This window comes from Leptosomus discolor, chromosome Z, assembly GCF_034619465.1.
Source record: "Leptosomus discolor isolate bLepDis1 chromosome Z, bLepDis1.hap2, whole genome shotgun sequence".
Lineage (NCBI taxonomy): Eukaryota > Metazoa > Chordata > Aves > Leptosomiformes > Leptosomidae > Leptosomus > Leptosomus discolor.
Window position 1 is genome coordinate 49,706,571 of NC_141419.1, and position 24,241 is coordinate 49,730,811.

Genomic DNA, 24,241 nt, shown 5'->3' on the forward strand with positions numbered 1-24,241 from the left:
CCTGAGGAGTCATCACCTCCATCACACAAATAAGTACACCAAACTGTGCATCAGGATGTGGAATCACTTGAGGAACCTCAACATACACGAGTCCATGGGACCTGACAAGATGCATCCCAGAGTCCTGAGGGAATCAGCTGATGTAGTTGCCAAGCCACTCTCCATGATATTTGAAAAGTCATGGCAGTCAGGTGAAGTCCCTGCTGACTGGAAAAAGGAAACATGACACCCATTTTTAGAAAGTGTAGAAAGGAGGACCCTGGGAACTACCGACCTGTCAGCCTCACCTCTGTGCCTGGAAAGGTCATGGAACAGAGCCTCCCAGAAGATATGCTAAGGCACATGGAGGACAGGCAGGTGATTCAAGACAATCAGCATGGCTTTACTAGGGGCAAGTCCTGCCTGACCAGCCTAGTGGCTTTCTACAATGGAGTAACTGCATCGGTGGACAAGGGAAGAGCTATGGATGTCATCTATCTGGACTTCTGCAAGGCCTTTGACACGGTCCCCCCCAACATTCTTCTCTCTAAGTTGGAGAGATATGAGTTTGATGGGTGGACTCTTCAGTGGGTAAGGAATTGGCTGGATGGTTGCATCCAGAGAGTAGTGGTCAATGGCTCGATGTCCAGGTGGAAAACAGTGACAAGTGGTGTCCCTCAGGGGTCTGTACTGGGACCAGTGCTGCTTAATATCTTCATTAATGATACTGACAGTGGCATTGAGTGCACCCTCAGCGAGTCTGGTGATGACACCAAGCTGGGTGGTGCAGTTGATACGCCAGAGGGATGGGATGCCATCCAGAAGGACCTGGACAGGCTGGAGACGTGGGCCCAGGGGCACCTCATGAGGTTCAACAACTGGGCAACTGCTGGTATCAATACAGGCTGGGAGAAGACATGCTAGAGAGCAGCCCTGTGGAAAAAGACTTGGGGGTACTGGTGGATGAAAAGCTGGACATGAGCCACAAGTGCGATTGCAGCCCAGAAGGCCAATCGCATCCTGGCCTGCATCAAGAGAAGTGTGGCCAGCAGATCAAGAGAGGTGATTCTCGCCCTCTACTCTGCCCTGGTGAGACCTCACCTGGAGTATTGCATCCAGCTCTGGAGCCCCCAACACAAGAAGAACGTGGACCTGTTGGAGCATGCCCGGAGGAGGGCCATGAAAACAATCAGAGGGCTGGAGCACCTCTCTTATGAAGACAGGCTGAGAGAGTTGGGGTTGTTCAGCCTGGAGAAGAGAAGGCTCCAGGGAGACTAAAAAAGGCTATAAAGCGACCTTCCAATATGTGAAGGGGGCCTATGAGAAGGCAGGGGAAGAACTGTTCACAAGGGTTTGTAGCGATAGGACGAGGCGCAATGGTTTTAAGCTAGAAAAGGATAGATTTAGATTGGACATTAGGAAGAAGTTCTTTAATATGAGGGTGGTGGATCACTGGAACAGGTTGCCCAGAGAGGTAGTGGAAGCCTCATCCCTGGAGACAATCAAGGTCAGGCTTGATGGGTCTTTGAGCAACCTGACCTAGTTAGAGATGTCCCTGCTTATTGTAGGAAGGTCACTTCCAACCCAATACATTCAATGATCCTATGATTTTATGTGGTGCTTGTGTCTCTAAATCTCTAAGCCTCATAGAGATTTACCTTGAAAATGTCCGGCAAAATTCAACAATCAGTTTACTCTTATTAAAAGCATAAGTTAAGAAATGGCTTGGGGGTCTCTGTAGGCTCTCTTTGCTTCTCATGGTGGCTCAGAGCACAGTATGTTCTGCAACAACTGAAGCTAGCCTGGGCCACAGGGTTTTTCTGAAAGTCCTGTCTTCTCTCTTTCCTGGGAAGTTTACATTGGGGTGGGAGCTGCTTGTTTTGCTTTGTTTTGCAGAGGGATTGTTTCTGTCTTGTTTTTGAAGGATTATTTTTTTGTGGTTGACGTTATGCAAAACATATTCCCTGTGAGCATGGCACACTGCAATGTAGAGAAGACCCAGGCACTGTTCATGATAAGAAATGTCCTCTTCACAGAGATTGCACCTCAGCAACACCTTCTACACCTGTTCACAACTTCTTCTCACAGCTTCTCACCTTGGCCAAGATGACTGTATGCGCCTTTACATCAGGCACTGAGTAACATTTTCCCTGGCAAAACTGTGACCTTTTTTTAGGGAAGTGTGACATTGAAGAAGTCCCAAGCCTGGTTTAGGTGTCTTCTAAGAATTTTTTCAGCAGAAAGTAGTAACCATGGGAAAGAGACTGGAAACATTTGATGGGCCAGCAGCATTCTCCAGATCAGATTATAAGAAAGCTTGCAATAGACTGCTTGTGTAGATATTATATGGGCTTTAGAAAGAAGCATGGACCCATGTGGATCAGTGGGACTAGTGTAATTTTTCTTTAAGGACGAGCTAGGTGGGAATATGAGGAATATTCCCAGTTTATCATGAAAAATCTGAGACCTATGCATAAGTAATATACCTTATATACCATATATAAGTAATATATGAGGATATAGCATTGTGTATTTTCATGTAGTGGAGATAACTTTCTTTGTTGCTTTCTATACACAAATCACATGCACAAATCATGAGGAACATGAGAAATCAGGTACATGAAAAATGCATGAGAAGGACCTTAGAAGACAGCACTTGCTGGGAAACTAACCAAATCCTCTCATGAAGAAATTAAGAGGACAGAAATAGGAGGACAGGTGGCTTTGGAATTGCTCAACGGTATGAGGAGTCACTCTTGGGAAACAGATGTACCATCTTTCCCTTTCTGCAAAAGGAAGAGTGTGCTCCTGGCTTGAGGGAAGGCATCGAGAAAGTGTGAACTACAATGAGACTCCGTCCTAACCAAGCACCAGGGTGTTCCTCAGACAGATTAGTCTGGGGTAGCTCCCTGTTTATACTGCCTGATGCCTCATCCACTATGGGGGAAAACCAAGATAGATGCTGGTTTGCTCCGTATGGATTCCCCCATGACTCCACTGAGGTGTGTGTTTTCAGGACCCTATCCTAGTCATTGAGAATTTTATCACAAGAGACCTGATCCAAGAAGAATTTTTACTGAGAAAAATATTATCTTCCTTGAGGTCTGTCTTTCTGGAGGTAATTGTTATGTCTCTGTGAGTTTTCAATGTGAAGACTACCTGGGGGGTTTTATGGCCTGGAGAAGAGACATACTGTCTTTTTTTAATTTATTTAATTTCCAATGATCTCTAACTGTCTGCATTGGCTTGAGCTATTTTTAATATGTTAAAAAACCCACAATAATGTGCAAGTTAACCACAAGTCTAGGTTAAATATTTTGGGGGGGGTTGTTTTCACAGTTTTCCAGTGTGTACTTTTGAGTGCATATTCGTGTGATTATGACTTAACATAGATCAGGGTGCGGGAGAGATGACTTCTAAGCACGCCGGTACTGTTAAGCAGATTCTGTCCTTAAGTATAATCCGCCCATAAGCAATGGCCACATTTTCAATATAGCAGCAGGGACAACCACAAAATATGTGCCATAGTCAGATCAGTGCTTTACCTTAAACTGGATGCTGCTGCAAACACAATTAATCTCTCTTGCTTGTTCTTATCTCCCTTTCTCAGGTTTGTGTATCTTTCATCCAAACAGCTTATTACATGCTAAAGAAGTCCCTTGGCCTAAATCTTGATTCTATCTTATTTACATGTCAGGAGTGTGTGTTATGCTTGTTCCCATACTGACCATACATTACATAATTTAATAATGGAAGTTTAGCCCTGAGAACTTTGCTGTGTCTCTTAAAGGTGATATTTTCTCTTGCTTATGAGGCTGGCAACACTTGTTGCATGAATTGTGAGGTGTAGCTATGTCAATTTCATGAAGACCAGCTTGCTTCTTGTCTGCTTCCCCCAAAGAAATGGAGCCTGGGCAGACGCAACCACTAATACTACCATGGTTTTCCACTAGAAGATGCCTGCGTGTAACTCTACTCTCTACCTAGATCCGTGTTACAAAGCTCTGTATCAGCACCAACATTATTTCCAAAGATGGGAGCACTGCTAAAGGCAAGGCAAAGGTTTTCCAGCATTTTTACATTTCTGCCTGCACATCTTCTAAGGGGACTTTATGAAACACATAGTAAGTATATAATAAAAAAATATAAAATAATAGAGCAGCAATAAAGTAAATGAGAATAAGGGTGAGTTAGGCATTAGCAGGTAAGAAAAGAGACTATAAAAGAGGGGAAAAAGAATAAGGGTCACCTGTTTTCCATCAGAAATCTAGTTTAGAGCTTGTCCTACAAGGACAAAAAGATGTCTGTGACACATAAGGAAATGAACTCTCCAGGATGTGCTTTGGGAGTGCTCAAGGACAGAGGCATTTTGGAAAGAGGTGATAATGGCCTTAAAGGGCAGTAATGAGATTGTGGAATTGCTGTGTGGGGGTTCTGGAAAAAAAAAGATATATTTGAGAAACCCCCAAAAAACAAAAGCTCCTGGAAAATACGAGCAGCTGGGCTAATTGTAGACACTTGGAAAACGGAAAGACATTTCTTTTTTTAAAAAAAAAAACCAAAAAACAGGAGCTTTTGTAATCTGGCTTCTGTTCAAGACATAAGGAAAAATATCTTGATTTCTCTCTCTGTTATGTGCACTCTTCGCAGTCATAGCCTGCAAACCTAAAATAGAGGAAATCACCAAAGGCTAAACCCAAAATATTCAATCACACTGCTTAGCAATCATTAGGAAGTGGCCTGTTTCCGTGGATGGGTCCATAATGCTATTTCTATTTTTACCCATCCACCAAATAATAGCTTAAGAAACACTTGTGTATCTAACAGACAGATATATCAACCAGTATACTTAAATTGCAACTTCTGATTACAGGAGTCTAAATTATATAAATTGTGAGGAAATTGTTAAAAGATAGCTCTAGACCCCATCACCAACTCCAGTGAACCTGTGATAGACAACTCTCTTTTTGCTGCTGACATCTATACATTGCTTGGTGTCATCTTAGCTGAGATTGTAGCATTTGTCTTACTGGAAGCATGGCCAGATCTCTACCAGACCGCGTACCTGAACAGATTCCCTCTGAAATCCGTGTTTCTTATTCCAGTTACACTCATCATCTTGCAGTAGCAACTCTGTGAAAATGCTGTTGAATGGTAGGTTTTCAGAGACATCTCTTTATCCAAATCGATTGCAGGAATGCCTTTTTTATTTCATGTTCTGTTTCAAGGACTCAAAGAAAAACCTTGAAGGCAGTGACCCTGCTGTGAAATATCTCCAGACTGTTATTCACTAGGGTCTGCAGCAAGGCCCATCTTTTTCCCAAGTCTGCTGAAAAACTAGACAAGGATAGAGTGTTTAAATTAAAATCAGAAAATTGTGTGCTTCTGCTCTGCAGTCAGGTTTTTTTTGCAATTCCCAGTGATTTCTTATTATCTCTGTTGCAGGACTGCCCTGCTGTTGATAGCTGTGCCAGTTTTGTCTAAAGCATTGACCTGGTTATCTGTCGTCCTTGCTATTTGGTGAATCTTAATGATATTCTAGGCTGACTCTTGTTTTATGCTCCACTTGTATTTGCTACTTAGTGCTGGAAAGCATTATTTGGAAAGTTAGAAACCCAAAATCCTATTCAAAGAGGTAAGAAAAATCTTGCAAAGACAGGTTTTTTTAGATTGGTATAGCACGTTTCCATAATCTCCAAGATCTCACAGCCCATTATGTCCTTTGGAGTGCATCTTGATGTGAGCTGTTGAATCACATTTAAAAAATGCAGTTCAGTCAACAAAAGGTCTGAGCTGGTATGCAAGCTGTACCTTTTCTCTCTTTTCCTTGGTTTAAGCCAACAATTAGTCATGGCACAAGAGGTAAATGAGTGGGGGGTTTTAGTGTAAACTGTGCTGGTGGATTGGTAAACATTTCTGGTATTGTTGCAAATAACCAACACAAGCATAAGGAGTGGAAGTTTAGCTTTAGGTCTTCATGTTTACCATTATGATTTTAAACTGTTTATAAGATGAAGAGTACTTTAAATGTTCCTGAGGAGATTGGCGAAACCACATAGCTACTAAGGGTTTAACTGAGATAAAGTGTTTGCCTTAAAATTCAGAGAAACTTGGTCATTTCACAGGCATGGTTTGTAATTTAAAACATTGCTGTTGATATTGTGCTGTGACACCAGCCTAAAACATTTGTGGTAACTCCAGAAATGAGGTGTATTAGAAATTGGGAGGCAACATCTGGACTCTTTCTTATCACTGTGTCCTCAAACAGAGATAATTCAGAGTTGTCCATGCAAAACAGCAATGCAAAACCCCACTGTTCCTCCTGTTTTTATTGGAGCCATTAAGATGCAGACTTATATGTCTTTCAATAAAGCCCTAGCTCCAGAATTTGTGTCAATAGGTGAGGGTGTCAGTTTTCATGGTGACCAGTAAAACATTGATTGGAGTTTGCCACTAGCTAAGCCACTGGCTAAAAGCTTGGGAAACCTGGGTGCTCATCTCTTGGGGATTGTGAACTGGACATCCCACATGTCTGTCAGGAGGTCTGGCAGCTGTCCTCTGTGCCAGGGAACTTGGAGCCCATAGCTCAAATTCCTCCTCTGCGTGAGAGAGGTCAAATCACCCTTTCCTACCATCAAGAGGGTCTCCAAGAGACTAGGAAAGTGTTCTGGCTTGCAGTTATTTTCTGTCCTGTTAAAGCTGTTTTACCCTGCAGATGAAACTAGAAAGTGGAAGAAAACAGCTCTCTAACCAGATCATACAGCCACTGTTCCATGGTCTTTTTAAATATCCTGTGAGGTTTGGCACCCTGACTCAGGGTTTGTAAACATGTGGCATTGGCAAGTAAGAAACCAAGCTGTTGCTGCCAGTACAAGTGGGGAAGGATATCAGAAGGAGAAGGTCCCTGACCTTGATGAAACAGCTTTCTGCAGCTCTGACCAAACTGGCAGCAGTTCACAGTAGCCCAGCCTTACCTGAGGAGGAGTTTTGATCTTGAGACCATCCAAAGGAAAAAGGGCAGGTAATGTAGCTTGCCATAGACCATGACAGCCTGAAGTTAAAAACAACAAAAAAGTTTGTACTACTTTGTCAAGGTGAGTGCTCCAGTGAGCTGGAGGGGAAAATGACTTCAACGCAAAAGATTTGAGGTAGATACAACCTCTGCCCAGTTCCTGGACAAATTCCTCTCAGATTTAGAGGGCCTGCCAAATAAGAGTCTTCTGGATAACACAGGGCTCGCTACATGGGGAGTAGCTTGGATGGAAAACATGGTTTAGTCCTATCACATGGGAGGAGCATTCTTTGGTGCTATTCTAATCTTTCTAAACTACGTTGATGTAGATATAACCCTTCAAAACCGTGCTACCCGGGCTGATATTTAGCTTGAGTAGTCAGATTTTAGTTTTGAAGTCTCTGTCTCCAGCCCAGCTCAGGAGCTTTAGTAGCATAGAGGATTTTCAAGATGTTACAGATATGTGTGGGTATTTAGATTGCCATGCTCAGTTTAGCTGATGAGCTGATGAGGAAGAACTATGAGTACAACCAGTAATAAACCTATAGCTGACATTCACCTAGAATACAGATAGCTTGTGCTGGCCTATAGACACTACTGAGATCATAGCCGGGCCCATAGCAACATGTTTGCAAGGAAAAGACAATTAATTACAGACTGACAGGCTCAGTTAGCAGGATTACAATACACTTGTTTATACAGCAAAAAGCCAAGTAAATTATCTCTGGTATACAGGATAGCTGCATGTGTCTAATGGCCTTTGCTCCTTCCTGGAGGGAGAGATAGTTTATTATTTGCTAATTCCAGACCTGAAACTGCTAAGAAATTTGGGGTTTATTTTTCTCTTTGGAAATCACCTGGAATCATTAATCCTGATATTATTTCCCTTCCATCCCTCAAAGATCAGAATTAAAAAAAAATCTATTTGACCAGATACTTAAATATTCAGTTGTCTTGATGAAAAATATATTCTATTTATGCTTTCATACTTTTTATACATATATGTATCAATTTATACTTTCTATACAATCATAATTCATACAAACTATACAAATAGATGCGTGTTGTACACACATACATATAGAAAGACATATATATATACATACATATAAATATATACATTTTACATATACATACACACACACGCACGCGTACATCTGCACTACCACACTGATGTCCATAGCAGCCATCCGCTGAGAGAAATGATAGATTTCCTTACTGACATTCATCTTGCGTCAATGCTTTCTTTATCATAGGTTAGTGGAAGGATGGACAAGTAGACTTTTTGTTTTGTGAACGAGCCATTGCAGTGGTCTCATGCTCTTCATGAGGACATTTTGCCTGTGAGCTCTCTTCGTTGTCTTGCTGATAAAGCCTGTAAAAAAAAAAAGTTGCATCAGCAGCACTTCATTGAAGCTGCAGGTGAGCCTGTGTGGAGGGCAGGGAAGAGAACTCTAGAAGGCTCTAAGTGTGTTTCAGACTGTAGGTCACAGCAAGACAACAGAAGAACCCTTCAAACATTTCTAAAGGAATGCTCATGTAAAATATTTTGGAATAGAGTCAAACTCTGAGGCATAAGCATATGGAGGATGTATGAGTTTGGTCAGTTTGAGATTCTGGTGGATTTCTGTAATGTAATCACTCTGCAGTCTTGCCTCAATAATGAAGACTCAGCACAGCTTTTCTCCAAGCATACCTTGTGTGTGGGAATCCTAAAAATATGGTCTTCAGTTTCTTAGCATATAGCATGCATCATGGACAAGCACTAAAACCTAACATGTTTCAAAATATCAGCTCATACATGGACACCTGGGTCCTGATTCAGAACAACATTTAACAATTCCTAACTTTTCTTGGTTCCTAAGGAACTAATGCAAGTACTTGGAGTTAAGCATGTCTGTCCGTGTGTGCTTTGCTGAATCCATTAATAAGAGCTTGTATTACAGCCTCTCACCTCAGTTCCTGTTCAGGTGAATCATATTTATAAATTTTGTTGGAAGTATAAACTAGTTATGAGTCAACCACCCATTAATAATAAAATGTATTAAATATTATTACGTATTAATTAAACATTATTAAATACTACATTAAAAATATATTCCACTTGTGGAAATCACGTTGTGCTAGCAGGCATTCTGTTCAGAGTAGTTAAAACTCATGGAATAAGTTATTCATTGTATATTATTCACTCATTTGTAATAAACAAGTATTTTTCGCCAGAGATTTGGACTGTTCTGCTAAAAAAAGCAGAGATAGAAAATGAGAATGGGAACGTAACTGGTAAATAGCTTTTGTTGAGGCACTGTTTTCTGTGTCATCCAGAATTGTAACTGAACATTTTTTAAAGGTTTTATTAGGTGTTAAAAACCAACAACAGAGGACTAGATTGACTCTGGAGACCAAATCTCTAATTTGCACTTAACGATATTCTTGTTTGTCTGCTTTTACAGAAAAGGAAGTAAACTACACATACACCAATTTATGAACAGAAAGGGTTTGGAAAGATTTGGGCAAATAAGTAAGGAACAGTACTTATAGAGCTGGGTCATAAGAGAGATGAAAAAGCACTAAAACAAGGTTCATTTAGGAAGAAGGGGAGCTGTGTCAACCCCATATCCAAGGGCAAAATTTATTCAAAAGGCTGTTGAGATAAAGGTCTGGAGTGAACAGAGCAAATTAAGACAAAAAGAAATGTGTTACGTGATTAAGACTATGAAAATCCAGGTTAATTTAAGTCCTATAAGAATCAAAGTATCTGCTTTCTAAAGCTAGGTTATTATGGATCCTTTTAATATTCTGCTGGGTCCCCATGTGCAATTGTTAGAACGTTCCACTGTTTCTGAGGAATGATAATAACCTAAAAGGGACACCAAATGAAACAAAGATTTATTATCTGTAAGCATCAACACAGGAGGTTGTAAATGGTACAGAATGGCCTTACTACAGGTGTGTGGTGCTGGTCACACTCTGCTCCATAGGAGTCACCCAACACAGCTCAGCTTACATCTCTTGAGATACCGGTCCTTTAGAGGGGCAAAGCCTTAAGAAATTAATTGAAATGAGTTAGTGATCTGTCTTGGTAGGGTATATCTTGTCAATATTTGTTCCTTCCTTTGCCTTCTTTCTGCACTGTTTCTCTGAAACTTCTATGCAACCTAAAGGGAATGATAGGGAAACACAAGACAAACATGGGAAGTGAATGGAACAAGGGGAAGACAACTCAATCCCATCTTTCAGAGCACAAGGTTGAGCCTAAATGCTAAGTTTTTAGACATATAAAATATCCGTAGAGTATCAAGCTCTGGAAGCCGTTATCTGTGCAGTACGAAGATCTGGGAACAGAATCCAGGCACAGGGCAAGATCTTGGGATGGTTATCCTCAAACAAATCTGTTTCTCAGCTTCAATTGCTTTTGACTAGCCGTGTGTAAGTATATACAAAACCTATTTTTTTCAATTTAAGAATGGGATTACATAGCACCCTACTCTGCAGGAGACTTTAAACTCAGATCCTCAGAGAGAGTTGTCATTGTGAATTAAGTGCCTGAATAGTGGATCTAGACTTTACACTCTGGATCAGAAATGCCCTTAATCATTTGTTGGGTTTAGACACCCTCTTTTGAGCCATCTGTGCAGGTGAAGGTGTCAGCATCACCTGTGCAATTCTGCTGGCAGAGTTGTTCCCTAATACACTGTAGGCAAAACCAGCTGGGATAACACAAACGCAAGTCGTGTAGTTTAAGTGCGTAAACCAACCTGACTGATTTTCCCTGAGGTGGTGGTGATGAGCACCTTGGGGATGATAACATCATCATCTGGCTTCGCTTAATGCAGTGTTAGAATCTGTCTGTAGCTGTAAGGCATAGCACCAGCACCACTACACTTATTGTAATGACTTGCCTGCACCTCACCTTCAAGCTCCAAATTGGAAAAATGTGCAAGAAAATCTGGCAACCTAAAAATGTTGAAGGAGAACCAAAAAATAAAGTATTCTATAATATGACAGCTAAGAAAGGGTAAATAAAATGAAAGCTCTCTTCAGACAGGGAAGAGCCTTCCTTTATTTAATCTTGGTTTATTCTGACCTCATGTCTTTACACACATTCAGAAACCACAGTGGAGCCTTTTCAGGTTTGGGGACTATGGTATGTTTTTCTTCTCACAGGGCAGCTAAGTTTTCTAGGAGCTTTGCAGTAAGAGCTTTCCCCATCCCTTACACAGGCAGGCTCCCTCCCTCATAATACTAATTGCTGTTCAAGTCATGAGAAGAAGTTTTCCCTAAGAGATTTGACAGACTGTGTCTACAAGACGCTGACAGAGCATGGTTGGACTTCACAGTCCGACAGTCTAACAGGCAGAGCACAGAAACCTGTGGATGATATGGGAATGTGCCTGCAGGAGGGCTAGTTAGAGGAACAGAGTTAGTGTGCATCAGGACCCACTCTCAAACAACCTGCACAAAGCTGTACCTGCAGGTTTAGGCCAGCACGTGGACTGAAGTGGTGGTGATTTTGATTTTCTTCTTCACCCACCTCCAACATCTGTATTTGATTTCTAGTGTTTAGTTAAAGCTAAAGTTGAAAGAGAAGTTTGTGCATTCTGGTGCAATTCTTAGAGTTTAGGGCTGGGAAATTTGAAACTGCCAAAATAAAATAAATGCAGAGTTTTCACGGGCACCAGGCAAAATACCTCTTTCGATGGAAGTCAGGCAGCATGACCCATTCTGTATTGTTTCCAGTAGTGTAACACAAAAGCACAATACAGGCAGAAAACAAGAGTGGAAGATCCAGAAACAATTTGGCTACCAGCAATTGTCCAGCCCTTAGTATTTACTAAACTGTAGCTTCAAACTAGCATTTATCTTTTCTCTCAACTGCCTTTTTTCCAGGTGTCCATATATAGCCACATCTATGGACTTGGGACCGCACAGAGATATTCTCTTACACATCAAAAAGTAATGGAAAATGGTCTTTCTCTGCTATCAGCAGGCATCAAACAAGACAAATGTTTTCTGCATTCATGGTTTAAAAGAAACTGATGTCTCCCCAACAGCTAGCTTTACATTGTCAGCTCTGTTACTCCAAGTCCACATGTATTCCAGCCATGATGGCAGAGGCAGCCAGTTTCCATATGCATTGAGAGATCATTTTATTCCCAGGCAGGGAGCAGGCCCATACACCACTGAATTAGGCACACAGGCCAGCCTTCTCCTGCAGGTGCACATATAGTCCCCAATGATATGCATACAGCGCATTTGCAGAACAACAGTCCCAAGATGCCTGGCCCATTGGCCAGCTGGTACCCCAGAGACTGGGGAGGGCTGCTAGGTCCTTGGGATGGGAGCCCATTGTTCCCACTCTATGGGAAGCTAAGAGCCTGATACATCGCTATCTCTTCAGCTTCAGTACACAACTGTATTTAGACAGTGTGACTCATCAGTGGTCTGCTCTGTCTTCTGCCCAAATTCTATTTCAAGTCCTTTCATTTATGAAAATAACCTCTCGAACTCTGAAGACTGATTGGATTTCTTGAAAACATATTGATTTTTTTTTCTGCCCTCCTGCTAGTATTTGCTGCTATAATGGACCTGCAATGTAGAGGTGGTAGCTTAGAACAGGTACTGAACTACAATGTAGTGGAATACAGCTGGGTCCATAGCACCTTTCAGCCTTTCTAATATTTACAAATTACAAATTACACCTGAGTAGCATGTCTTAAAAGATCTTGTTGGCTTTTCTTTTATCCAGTCACTTTGTAGGGCTCTGGGCCCTCTAAGAGTGTGGCATAAAAGAATTGGGTACAAAACCTGGGCTTATTCTTTACAGGTTTTATATAACAACTGGAGTGGTGCTAGTGTGTCTCAGTGCCAAGGAGATTCCAGGTCCATTTAGAAATATGCCCAGCTCTATAGATTCACAAAGAAAACCTATTACACAATGACTGAAGCTGCTCCAGTTGTGCAGGAAATTCATACATTCCTCACATGAGGCTGCTGAAAGATTCTGGAGGAAAACTGAGGACTGGTTTGGGTATTTCTAAGTTATAAGACACAATTGAATTGGATTTATTTTCTTTAAAAGTTGTCAAATCTCTAGTGTATCTCCTTCCATCACTTTTTGAACAAAAACTTAAAATCAATTCTCCTTAGATTTGCTGTGCTTTCAAGGTACATTTGAAAAGGCTGCATTGTTTTCCCCAGAGTCTCTTGAAGCTTTTATAAGTATCTACCAGCTTGATGTTTGAAGGAAATGCATATGGTCCTCTTTCTATAAAAGTGGTTGACTACTTCAAGTGGATAATCGATTGGACAGCTGACTTAGCAGGCAATTGACCACTCCAGTATCCAGCCTGATTGATGATTTTCCCTTGCTTTCCTGGTGAAGTGAAGCATACAAGTGTCTCTTTTGTTGTTGTGGAAACAGTGAGGTCTAATATATCCTTTTAGTTAGGTGATTTCACCTTTGAGACAGGAAAAATGGGCCTCTTGTAGTCAATGGGTGCAGATCAAAGAGAAGGGGAGATGAAGTGTTCCTACGGTGGGAAATTGAATAAAGGCTGGAGGACAGATGACTTTGGCAGGCAAGCAGACCATCCACAGCCCTTTGTGTTCTTGGAGCTTCCCGCTCACGTAACGTTTGAGAAGACAGGACTGTCACGCATCTTTTGTGGAGCTTGGGAAACCACTTACCAGCATTTCCAAGAAGGGGAAAGATCTTCCTATGTGCTTAAAGCACTATATTCATATGTGACCTTGTACTCACAATTTCCCTGGATACATATAGGTTGATTTCTGGGTGAGCTGGCACCAAGACTGGTTGTCCATACAGACATCAGATTAGAAATGGAGGCACAAGAAGCAGCCAGAGACTGACCTTCAAAGCTCGGGGTATTCTCTGTGCCTGAACAGAGTCAGTGGCTGAGTACATTGATAGCATGGTATTTGGCACCTACAGGAAAGCAAGGCATACCTACAGTGAGCTGCTGAATGGTGGAAAGATGCAGAGCCACCTTTTAAGGACAATGTAACCGTATTCTCCTTTATACCACAATTGCTTTTAAAAATGTAGCTGAAGTCATTGGGTCCCTTGGAAGCTTTTAAAATGTGTATCCCAGAGCAAACCAGCTTTCTGTGTGGTTAATGTTGAGCTGAAGTAGAAGTTTACAACGGATATTACATTCCCTCAATATGCAGAACATGCAGCATTTCTGTAAGTTCTCTTCACATTGTTGCAGGAGTGCTAAGTGGGTGTAAATATAGTGTGCAGCCAATATTAAAGCTATAATATGCTGCCAAAGTGAAGTGAAAGGGTCTCTTAGCAGAATAAATGTCTGCCTTGAGAGTTCATTACTGTCCATACAGTAGCAATACAGCCAAAGGATAATAAAGTATCCTAAGCTGCATTTCTTTTTGGCTGAAGGTGATTTAACATTCAGAAATAAGCTCAGTGGAAATCCAGATAGTACGGTCCAAGACCAACAACAGACCTTATTTCTGCCCTGTGCATTTCCAATCAGGTTTCCTCACTGAACGGCTCAAACACATTCTTAGTTCCATGGTTTCTTAGTTGAGAGTGATACAGCAAGAAGCTTGCATCCCACTGCAATGGCAAAAAGAATAGGTGGTATCTATTCACTGCGGTGCAGGTTTGCTGGGGAGACAGACGTGAGAATAGATGTGTTCAAACTGAAGATACCTTTTAGATACTGTTTCAAAACACAGCCTGACGGCTCTTTTCTCTGCTTTCACTTTGATATGCCCTATGGTGGTATTAGGCCCAGAATACCCTGACAGCTCTACATTTTACGTGCAGCACTCCTTATTTATTTGGCCTAGTCAGGAGGCAAGACATGGTGGAAGAGGCCTTTACCCATCTCAGAGACAACCTGTAAAAAGCTTTGGGATCCAGACTGGAAAAACAAAACTAATGCTATTTGCACTGGTTTTTGTTCATAACCACTTGTACATGTTTAGATGTAGGTCTGCTGCTTCAGCTTTATTCCCCACTGTGGCTGGTGACAGTTCTCCTGCTAAGGTATAGCAGTAGGAGCTTTACTTGATATTCCCAGTGGGGCAGGCTCTGGAGAAGATCTAGGAAGGGGAAGCCCTTTGAATTTTGGGACACCGCACCATAAATCTCTGCTGCAGCAAGCAGCCCTCCCTGCTGGGCAGTAGCCATTTTCCTGTTGATCCCCAGGGAACAAGGGCACTGCTCTTTTCGAACAAAACACACTGACAGTTGGAGCCTCTGATGACAGGAAGCAGGATTTTTTTTTTTTTTTTTTTTTTAATAAAATGTAGGGGTTTTCCCCTTCTTGTTATAAAAGAGTAGGAGGAAGTGATTGAAAGTGAAGCCTAGAAACAGCTGGCTTCTCTTTTGGGTCACAGAATTATCCAAACTGTTTGCAAACCTAGGTCAGTAAAGCTAACAAATTGAAAGTCACTAAATCCACCGTATACTTTAGGTTTCATTTGACGCCCACATGCTGAAACTACCTCACTTGCATCTGCAAATACAGAAAGATCCTTTCTGGAGTGAAGTATCACCCCTGCGCTGCTTGTCTGAACAGGCAGATTTTCAGTTCTGGGAGAGTTTCTTTCATCTTTGGGCAGTGTCAGCACAATGACATATGAGGCTCCATCCCCCACATGCTTGAGCGTGACTGAAGTCACTGGCAAGTTCCCTCTACGTGTTTCTGTAATAAAAGCGTTACCTTTAACAGACAGACTTAGAAGAGTGAGGTGTATAGAAGAGAAAGCTGACAGTATGGCTACATGTTTCCATAACCTCCAGCACTGCTGCTTGCAGTCAACATTATCTTTGCCTTGGGGGAAAGGAAATCCAGAAGGAGCAAAAGTACGCTTCACACTAGTAAAAATCAATGGAGTGCGTATGAGATTGTTTCACTCCTCCAGCTGCTATTTTGCCCTGTGCATTGTAGTGCACAGTGCATGTTAAAAATAAATACATGTAAGAGTTATGATAGGCGTTGCAGGCTTCCACTGTAATGCCAGATAGGGTAGGCTCGCTAACTGCTTTCAAATATCTTAACTTTTCCACCACAACATCCTCAACACAGTTATTTTATCTGTATCACTTATACACCTGTAGTATGAGTTCTCAAAGTCTATCCACACCTGTCTTGTTATGCTCTAGGCTTTAGAAAGCATACAGGAGAATGTTGCAGAAACAGAAAAAGGGTAACACAAACAAAGTGAGTTTTAGGACAGCCTGGCCCATGTGCACTGCTTGCTTAATCTTTGTGAAGATTTTGGTAAGACCTTTTGTAAAAGAAGGCACCAACATAGAAAAGCTGACCATGGTGCATTTTCAGCAGTAAAGGAGCTTTTCAAGCCTGTTCGTCTTACGTTTCATCTGTTAAGCTGTGAACCTCCATTCAGCAACATCTGCCCTCTCTAAAAGAATTCCTCATGGGGGGGAAGAAAAGTGCCTTTCTGGACTGTATGGTTGTTACTTCGAACCACAACCAGATCAGCAAGAACATCAGTGTTAAAAGAGCTCCTCACTTCTCTCTGAAGCAGTTCTTTCGGGTGGAACTAATGTTAGGATGTGGTCTCAGAAGAGTTACCAAATGTCTCATGCTAACATAAACCTTGCTAGAAAAACCGATACTTTTCTGTTGGGTTTTTTTTTTTTCTTTCAACATCACCTCTAAGTCAGCCAAGATTTGTTTATATATCCATTTCTTTTCATGCACTTGGCAGGTTTTTTGTTAGGGTTTTTTTGTGTGTGTCTCTTAATATATTTGCTTAGCCCAACAGCACCTTTTGTACTTATGTTGCACCACAAGGATCAAGGCCTAAACACAAAAACTTTTCTGTGAGATTGACTTTAGATAGAGGCAAACAGGCAGTAACCTAGGTTCACTGACAGCTAGTGGTAGAGGATGGCCTCGCTGCGGCCATCTGGTTTTCCTTTGCTTTTTTTAGGGGAAAGGGAAACATCTCTTTGAGCAGCACATACTACCCAAAGCAGCTGGCCTTGCAGGTGGCACTGGAAGCTGAATAGCAGTGTGAAGGACATGGGACTCTGCTTCTTCCCTTCTCCATCGGCCCTCCTAGTGACAGATCTCTGCCTTCTTGCAGAAAGGAGAAGCAGCAAGCTTCAGTGCTACTCTGGTTATCCTCTGCCTCACCCTGTCCCCAGCCTGCTCACACACTGGCAACCCAGGAAGCACCAGGCTACCCTGATATGAAGACAGAGGGAAGGTCCTACAAAACCATTTGGGCAGCTGATAAGGGTGCATGGTACTGAGGGGGCAAGAGACAGAAGCACCTGTGGCATTATACAGAATTACTTGCAACTTCCCCACCATCTTCAAGACGCATTCATCTTCCTCCCTCTCCCTTCCTTCAGAGTCCCTCCAGTCACATCCATCCCTCCCAGCTTGAGCTCACCTCTTTCCCTAAAGCCCTTATTCCTTCCTGCCAGCACACCTCTCTAATCCCAGCCTTTCAAAACCTCATTGGTCTCTTTGGGCTCCCCATACACCTTACCAACAGATTTTTAAACACAGGTTAGGGATAACTCCTCTTGGTCTCACCTCACTCTCTTCATTACTCAGCTAGCTGGATAATTTTAGGGGTTTTAAAAGCCATGTACACTATCGGTGAGGTTTTTACTTCCCACTCTTGGAGGCACTCACATATTTGCCCATCACTCATAAATAGCATGTAACTGTTGCAGCTGCAAGTATTTGTGCACTTTATCTCTTTGAACTCATCCTCTAAAGAAATAGTTGGGTTTTTTTTTAATAGGTGATACTAAAACTTCATGTAGTCCTATTTAGCAAAACTTACTTAGGAAAATAATCTTTCTTTATCCTGCAACAAAAACAATGCATCTTTTGATTCAAATGAAATGACGTGATGCAAGCAAAACTAATTTAATCCTGAATTAGGACAGAAAGTGAAATTACTAGAATGTTTAACAAAATATAACATAGTTTTGACTTCTATTGTTTTGACTGATACTATTTACAAAAGTCTAAACAAGATGGTAAAAAATGAGTTGTTAAATATCTTTATTGAAATGGAAGCTTTGAATTTATGTTCATTAAATATTTTGACTGACTACCTATTTTAAATGTTGGTGAAAATACTTAGCTTTGCTATCACTGAATGCTGACTATCCTTGGAAGCTTCTAAATTATTTTTATCCTCAGAAATTATTTACAAGAGTTGTATCCATACACCGTCAGATTTTTCAGTATGTTGAGAGGCAGAGTTACAGACATGTGATTCAGTTCATCAAGGAGTCTAAAGAAAAGTCTGTAAATTGTAGTCATGGACAACAGGTTGAACAATATTTGCAAGATTATTGTGACTGAAATATACAGGAAATCAATAGAGTTTTCTTGACGTGTACTGGCAGAAAAGCTGAGCAAACACGTTCTCGTGCTTTGTTTCAACCAACAGTTCCACTCATTGCAGCTGAGAAGAGTCAAATACGCAATTGTTGATATACAGAACAGTCTCTCGCGTTTTCACTCAGTGTCTGATGGAACAGGGCAGAGGACATTCCTGTGCCATTGAAAACTCTGTGGACGGATTAAGCTCTGCATATGCTATTACCCAAGTGAAGTCCTGTCCACAGGAAAGTGAAAGCTCATTTCAATGTCATCATTCAGCTGTGCAGCTCCATCACATACTTGGTGTGGGGGACCTTACTCTGTTGCCCAGGCTGGGCTTTTTGTGCTTTGAAGGGAAATAAATAAGAGGTGCTGCCTCTGCAAAGTCAGCAAACTGAGATGTCACTGTGACCGACACAGGCACCTCATTTCCATGAGTTTTCAATTAACGACAACGCTGTGCTTGTTAGTTTAATTCAGTTCTTCAAGCCCTATCTTGACCATCTGCTGTATGAATAAGTGCATCAATCAATCAGATCAGGGAAAAATGTAACTGCTATGGCTGTTGGCTGCTCCAACAGGTTTTATTCAGATAACAATACTGGTCTGTTTTAAAGGCATCTCTGTGACATTTATCAATTAGTGACTTACACCTAGGGTGTGCAGTCATGACACAAAGAGCCCTGATAATAGGTCCCATGGTTTAGCATGGTGATCCAAGACAGTTTCAAAATCAATCTAGAAAGCAATTCTTCAGTCTATTAAATTGATACAGAGTTTGTATGGAGAAGTCAAATCTTTAATTAGAGAAGCTGAAAAATGAGAAAATACAGTCAAACATTTAGCACATGATTCCTTCTCCAGCTCATTGGTTTTTTCCAACTGTATCAGTTGTTTCAATTAAGAGACATGACATCTGCCTTCAAGCCTTGACTCACTTCTGTCCCAAAATCATCACAGTTACAGTACAATCCAACCCATTTGTCCATCTGGTGCTCAGAAGTATTTCCTGACATGATCTACAGCTTCTGGTTTTGATGTGAACTAGCTTTTATTATTATTATTATTTTATTAGCTTACATTTTAAAATTGTGTTGAAGGAACTTTAAGATTATGAAGTCAAAAATGAGGAAGTATCTCCATGAATATACCCTGTCTGTACAGGCCAAGTTCAGCTTCTGAGAGTGTGGCCTTCACAGTACAGTCAGAAATCACACTTCTTTCCTTTGTGACTTCTTCAGCCAGCACAGCTCTTAATATTTAGGCTGTTTAGGTTGGATCAAGTATTCACCTTTAGACATTTACACTTCAAGACTTTGCTGATGCTCTCCTTGCAAAGAATATCACAGCTTCAGCCTAGTGCAAGAGTCCTATGGTCTCTTCAAGAGTCTGATCCTGATTCCTGGTGGGAGGAAATTAAACCTCGCTTGTGAGAGGCTGGGTATCAAAAATTGACTTAGCCAATTTTTTTGATACTTTGACATTTGGAGTATCAAAAATTGGCTTAGCTTAGTGGATGTTGCTTAAAGCACTAGGCAAATTTTCCATCTCCTGAAGTAAAAAGAAATGTCAATTCTTAAATTAAAGGTTAAGCAGTAGTGAGTTAAAGACTTTTAAATGAAAGATAGGGAACGCTGTGTAAAAGGCAATTGAATGGATTATGTTCTCTACACTGTGGCCAGAGCCACAGGATGATGGCACAACCTTGCTTTTAATTCCCACTCGACTTTTTTCTTCAAAATACTAATCTACATTTTAGTGTGGATTGTAGTCAGCCACATTTCAAGCAGAGGTGTGTTGTTTTCCTCAAGGCTCAAAGGCTTCGGGGCTATGGGGTTAGTCTTTAGTCCTACGGTGCAAAGCGATGAATTTCAGTGGTTATAAATTCATTAGCTTTTAAGACATTAAAATTAATTCTACCATTGGTTGGCTGCAGAAGCAAGAATACAAAACGCTATCTTCAGCCTGGTTCTAGGTGCTGTCCTTCACTTATGTCAGGAGATTTTCATCTATGCCTGTAAAAGATCACAAAAAATGGGCAGAGAGTGGCATGAATATATGATACATAACATTGACCGGTAATTTGGATAGTTTGGGTTTAATCAGAGTCTTTTCAAAATAAGACCAAAAATATGTCAAAAGAGAAAGAAGTACTGTTATTTTCCGTATTTGTGGAGGCTGTTGGTCCAAATATTTGCACAGAGTTTCAGAAGGTATCCCTGTTCACCCTGTGCATGTAAGTCAGAGTAGCCCAGAGCTGCTTTAAATGACTGCAGCTGCCAAGAGGCCCTCTGAAACCACTCAGGTACCAAGAACTGGTGAAGCAAAGATACTTTTGATCCTAAACCTGAAGGACTCCTCTTGTTTTCCTCTCCTCTAGGGCAGGGGTGAGTGGGTGGGCAGGAAAGCTGTGCCAGTTGTGCCTTTAACCCGTCACAAATTCCCCTGCAGTGATGGGGTCTTAGCCAGCAGGGAATAGGGAGCATGTCCTTTCTATCTGCTCCCAGGCTGTCAAAACAAATCAAGTAGTGCCCCCCACTACAAATGCCTGCTTCCTACTGGACTTCAATTACAGAGTGAACATTCACAGAAAAAATGCCTTATCCCCTGGGTATTTGCAGCTGAGATGGTGTTCTCTTAGTAAGCATATTTATTTTCCTTCAAAGTAGATCTAAACAGTGATTTTCCACCCTGAAGACATATCAGCTGGCTGACACAGAAAAGTAAAGAAAAAGAAAGATCTCTCTCAGGTGAATTAAAAATAAAGGCTTAAAGGTTGTGTGTAACTAGGCAATCACGGAGATGAAGTGGTCATCAAGTATTTTGGCTTTGTTCTGAAAATGAGTACGTGTATGGCTTTCACTCCTCTCTTCTGTTCCCAAGCTTAGACAAAAGTGTTTGCCAGCTCTCTGCCTGTTAAGCCAAAATGGGTGCTACAGAAGACAGCCTGGGCCAGTGCCTGAGAGTCCTAGCACCCTCTGTGCAGCTGTTTGTCGTAAGGATTTAGCAGGGCTTAAGTTCAGCTTTGCTGTTTTTTTCGGCTATGAAAGACAGCCAGTCAGACATCTCTAGCTACCCTCTTTTGCATTGGCAGGGAGAAAAAGCAGATAGGAAAAGCACAGTTTCACAGATCTGGAACACAGCCTCAGCAGCAGCATTAAGAGTTTTTTCCTGAGGGACTACAGTTTAAAATCCTTGGTCGTCCCTCTTATATTAAAAAAAAGTAATCAGGAGGAAGGTTTCTCCCTGGTTTATAGAGGAGGATGGTAAAGGGAAAGGAAGGTGTGTGACATGCTAGACTCAAGCCTGATCAGCTTAGTATCTGAGAAGAAAGAAGATAAGGGCCCAGGCATGTGGCACTGATTGAAGTGGATCTATGCAGGAAGAGCCTGGTTTGCAGCAAAGTGTCCAAAATGTCTCTTTTTTTCTTCAAAACACACATTTGTCCAGGGAAAAAAAATCTTCTTCCTAGCCATGCATCAGGCAAACATTTTCCATTATTCAGTTAATGTGATGCTTTCTGTTCATGTTGCTTGACGTAGTGCTACCAAACCCTATGAATGCTTCCTCAGCAGAGCTGGCAGATAGCAACAGGATCCCGTGCTGTTGAAAGGAAATCTTCCAAGGGCAACTGAAAAATTAGTGAGATCTTTGGTAAATCCCCTCGGCTGACCCAGAGCTCTGTGCAAAGTTCCTCCTCCATGAGGTCAAGGGAAGACTTAAATTCTGGAGATCATGACTCAGAAGCCTTCCTCACCTGGTGCTTGCACCCACAACCCGTTTGTGGCTGATCCCTACTTTTCAATTTCCTTGTCCAGCTGGTCCAGCCAGGAGAGTCACCCTAAGCTAAATCAGCGGATTTGCACACACGCCACAAAGCAGCTTGAGTGAAGGTGACAGAAAAATCTCTCCAATGTAGAGGAGATGCTCTTTGCTCTTCACAACACGTTATTAAAAACTGCCTGGCCCAGGAGTCTCTTGGACAAGAAAGTAGTGTGATCCAGATAACTCCTGTGCCTGCTGAGACATCACTGCAAGGCACCAACTGGCCTCAGCACGCGTCCCACAGTGTGTTGTACAGGAAGGGTGTGTGCTTGTTTGGGGTGAATGAAGTTCCACCAGGAAATGCTTCCAAGAAATGACTCGGGATATTTATTGCCTGTGGAGAGATTACCGGGCTTGGATGAAAAGCATCCCATATGACTGAGCCAAACAGAATAACATCCCTCCTCTTTGGCAGCAGGGGCTAAGTCAACCCTGTTAAAACTTGAAATACCTTTGTATGATTTGCATATTTCTGTGATGCTTGAAGAGTGACCACATACTGCTGTCATTAATCACTAGGAAGATACCTAGCAGGATTATAAAACAGGAGTAAGCTGAACATATAACAGAATACAAAGATAAAGAAGACAGTAAACATTAGTGTAATGTTTTACAAATCTCTTCACATGTCATTCTATGAGATCTGTAATCTAGATGATTAAAAAGAACAGCATTGGTGACATGCAGCCTCTGTCTGAGAGCTTTGTTGTTCAAATCAGGGAATTAAACCCACCTCTTCTCCCCAGTTTCCCCTCCTCCAGTACAATAAAAACAGTGGTATATCTCCTTTTTAGTAATGATTTTACACATATGGCAGGTAAGGCACACAGGGCAGGGAGTGATGTAACATAACTTTCTATACTTTTTGAAGCAGTCCATTACATAAAAAAAATGGAATGTTCCCTCTGGTAGTGATGGACCAGTCCAAAAATCTCCCATGTATTTCACATTTTTTTACTTTCCTGCTTCTTTTTTTTTCCTTCTTTGCTATGATTTTGTACTGTTTTTTTGCCTTGCTCATGCTTTTCCCTTACAACACCCGGTTGATCCTGCATTCCTCTGATTTTCAGAAAGCTTGTGGCTGTCAAAGGAATCATGTGAAGGTGTTTAAACTATGCCTGGAGCAGTCACACACAAATTTAAGCACGATCAGGTATTTGTGGCCTGCCTGGAGAACCCTTTCTCCTTATGAGTTGCACTTCAGTGAGTAGTTCCACTGACTTAAATGGGATGACTCAAGTAAGCAATGTGCGTTACAGTTAACAGATTGAACACAGGGGGGAAACCAAAAGGTGTACAGAAATTCTTCTCTGCTGAGTGTGTACACTCGGTTTCTGAACAGTCAGTGCATGTGTTCACAGGTCCCTCTGTGGAAATGCATCCTGCCTGTTTGAGTCTGTGCTGGGAATGAGGAAAACTGTCTCTCATTACCTTGCAGAGCTTATTGGTCCCTATCCACATTTTTAAATGGGATTTTTGGAAGGGAAAGAGGGAGAAACTGCATCACAAAGCTGGACAGAGAAACAGGATCCCTAAGAAATCATACTCCATGGCATTGCTTTGCTGGGTGGCAGTGATGTGTTGCAGCTGTGAGCTCCTTTCTGCTGGGGGGAATTTGGCTTGAAGACTCAAAAGCCTGTTCACCATTGCAACCATGTTGATGGCGGGCAGGCTCCAGCTTTTCATCTGAGCACAGCTGTTGCTGTCAGCCAGGATGTTGCCCGCTTTCAACACAAACTAGAGAACACAAATGAAATGCTCCACCATCTACATTGTCTGTGTCCTCACTTCGTTTTGAGAAAGAGAGAAAGCAAAACAGGTGTCAGGTGATGCTTTGTTTTGGATACGGATAGCAGGCGGAGTTCACAAGCAAAGTGATGCTGATAAGGTCTAAAGCAAGCACAAGCATCTTTTAGGCCCACATGGGAGACCAAAGCCAGTTTAATGCCTAATCTGCCGGTAGGATTTTTGCTATTCTATGTAACAGATAAATTTGGCATTACAGTGCCCCTGTGGCAATGGAGGCATCAATCCAGGCTGTTACTGTTGGCCATTC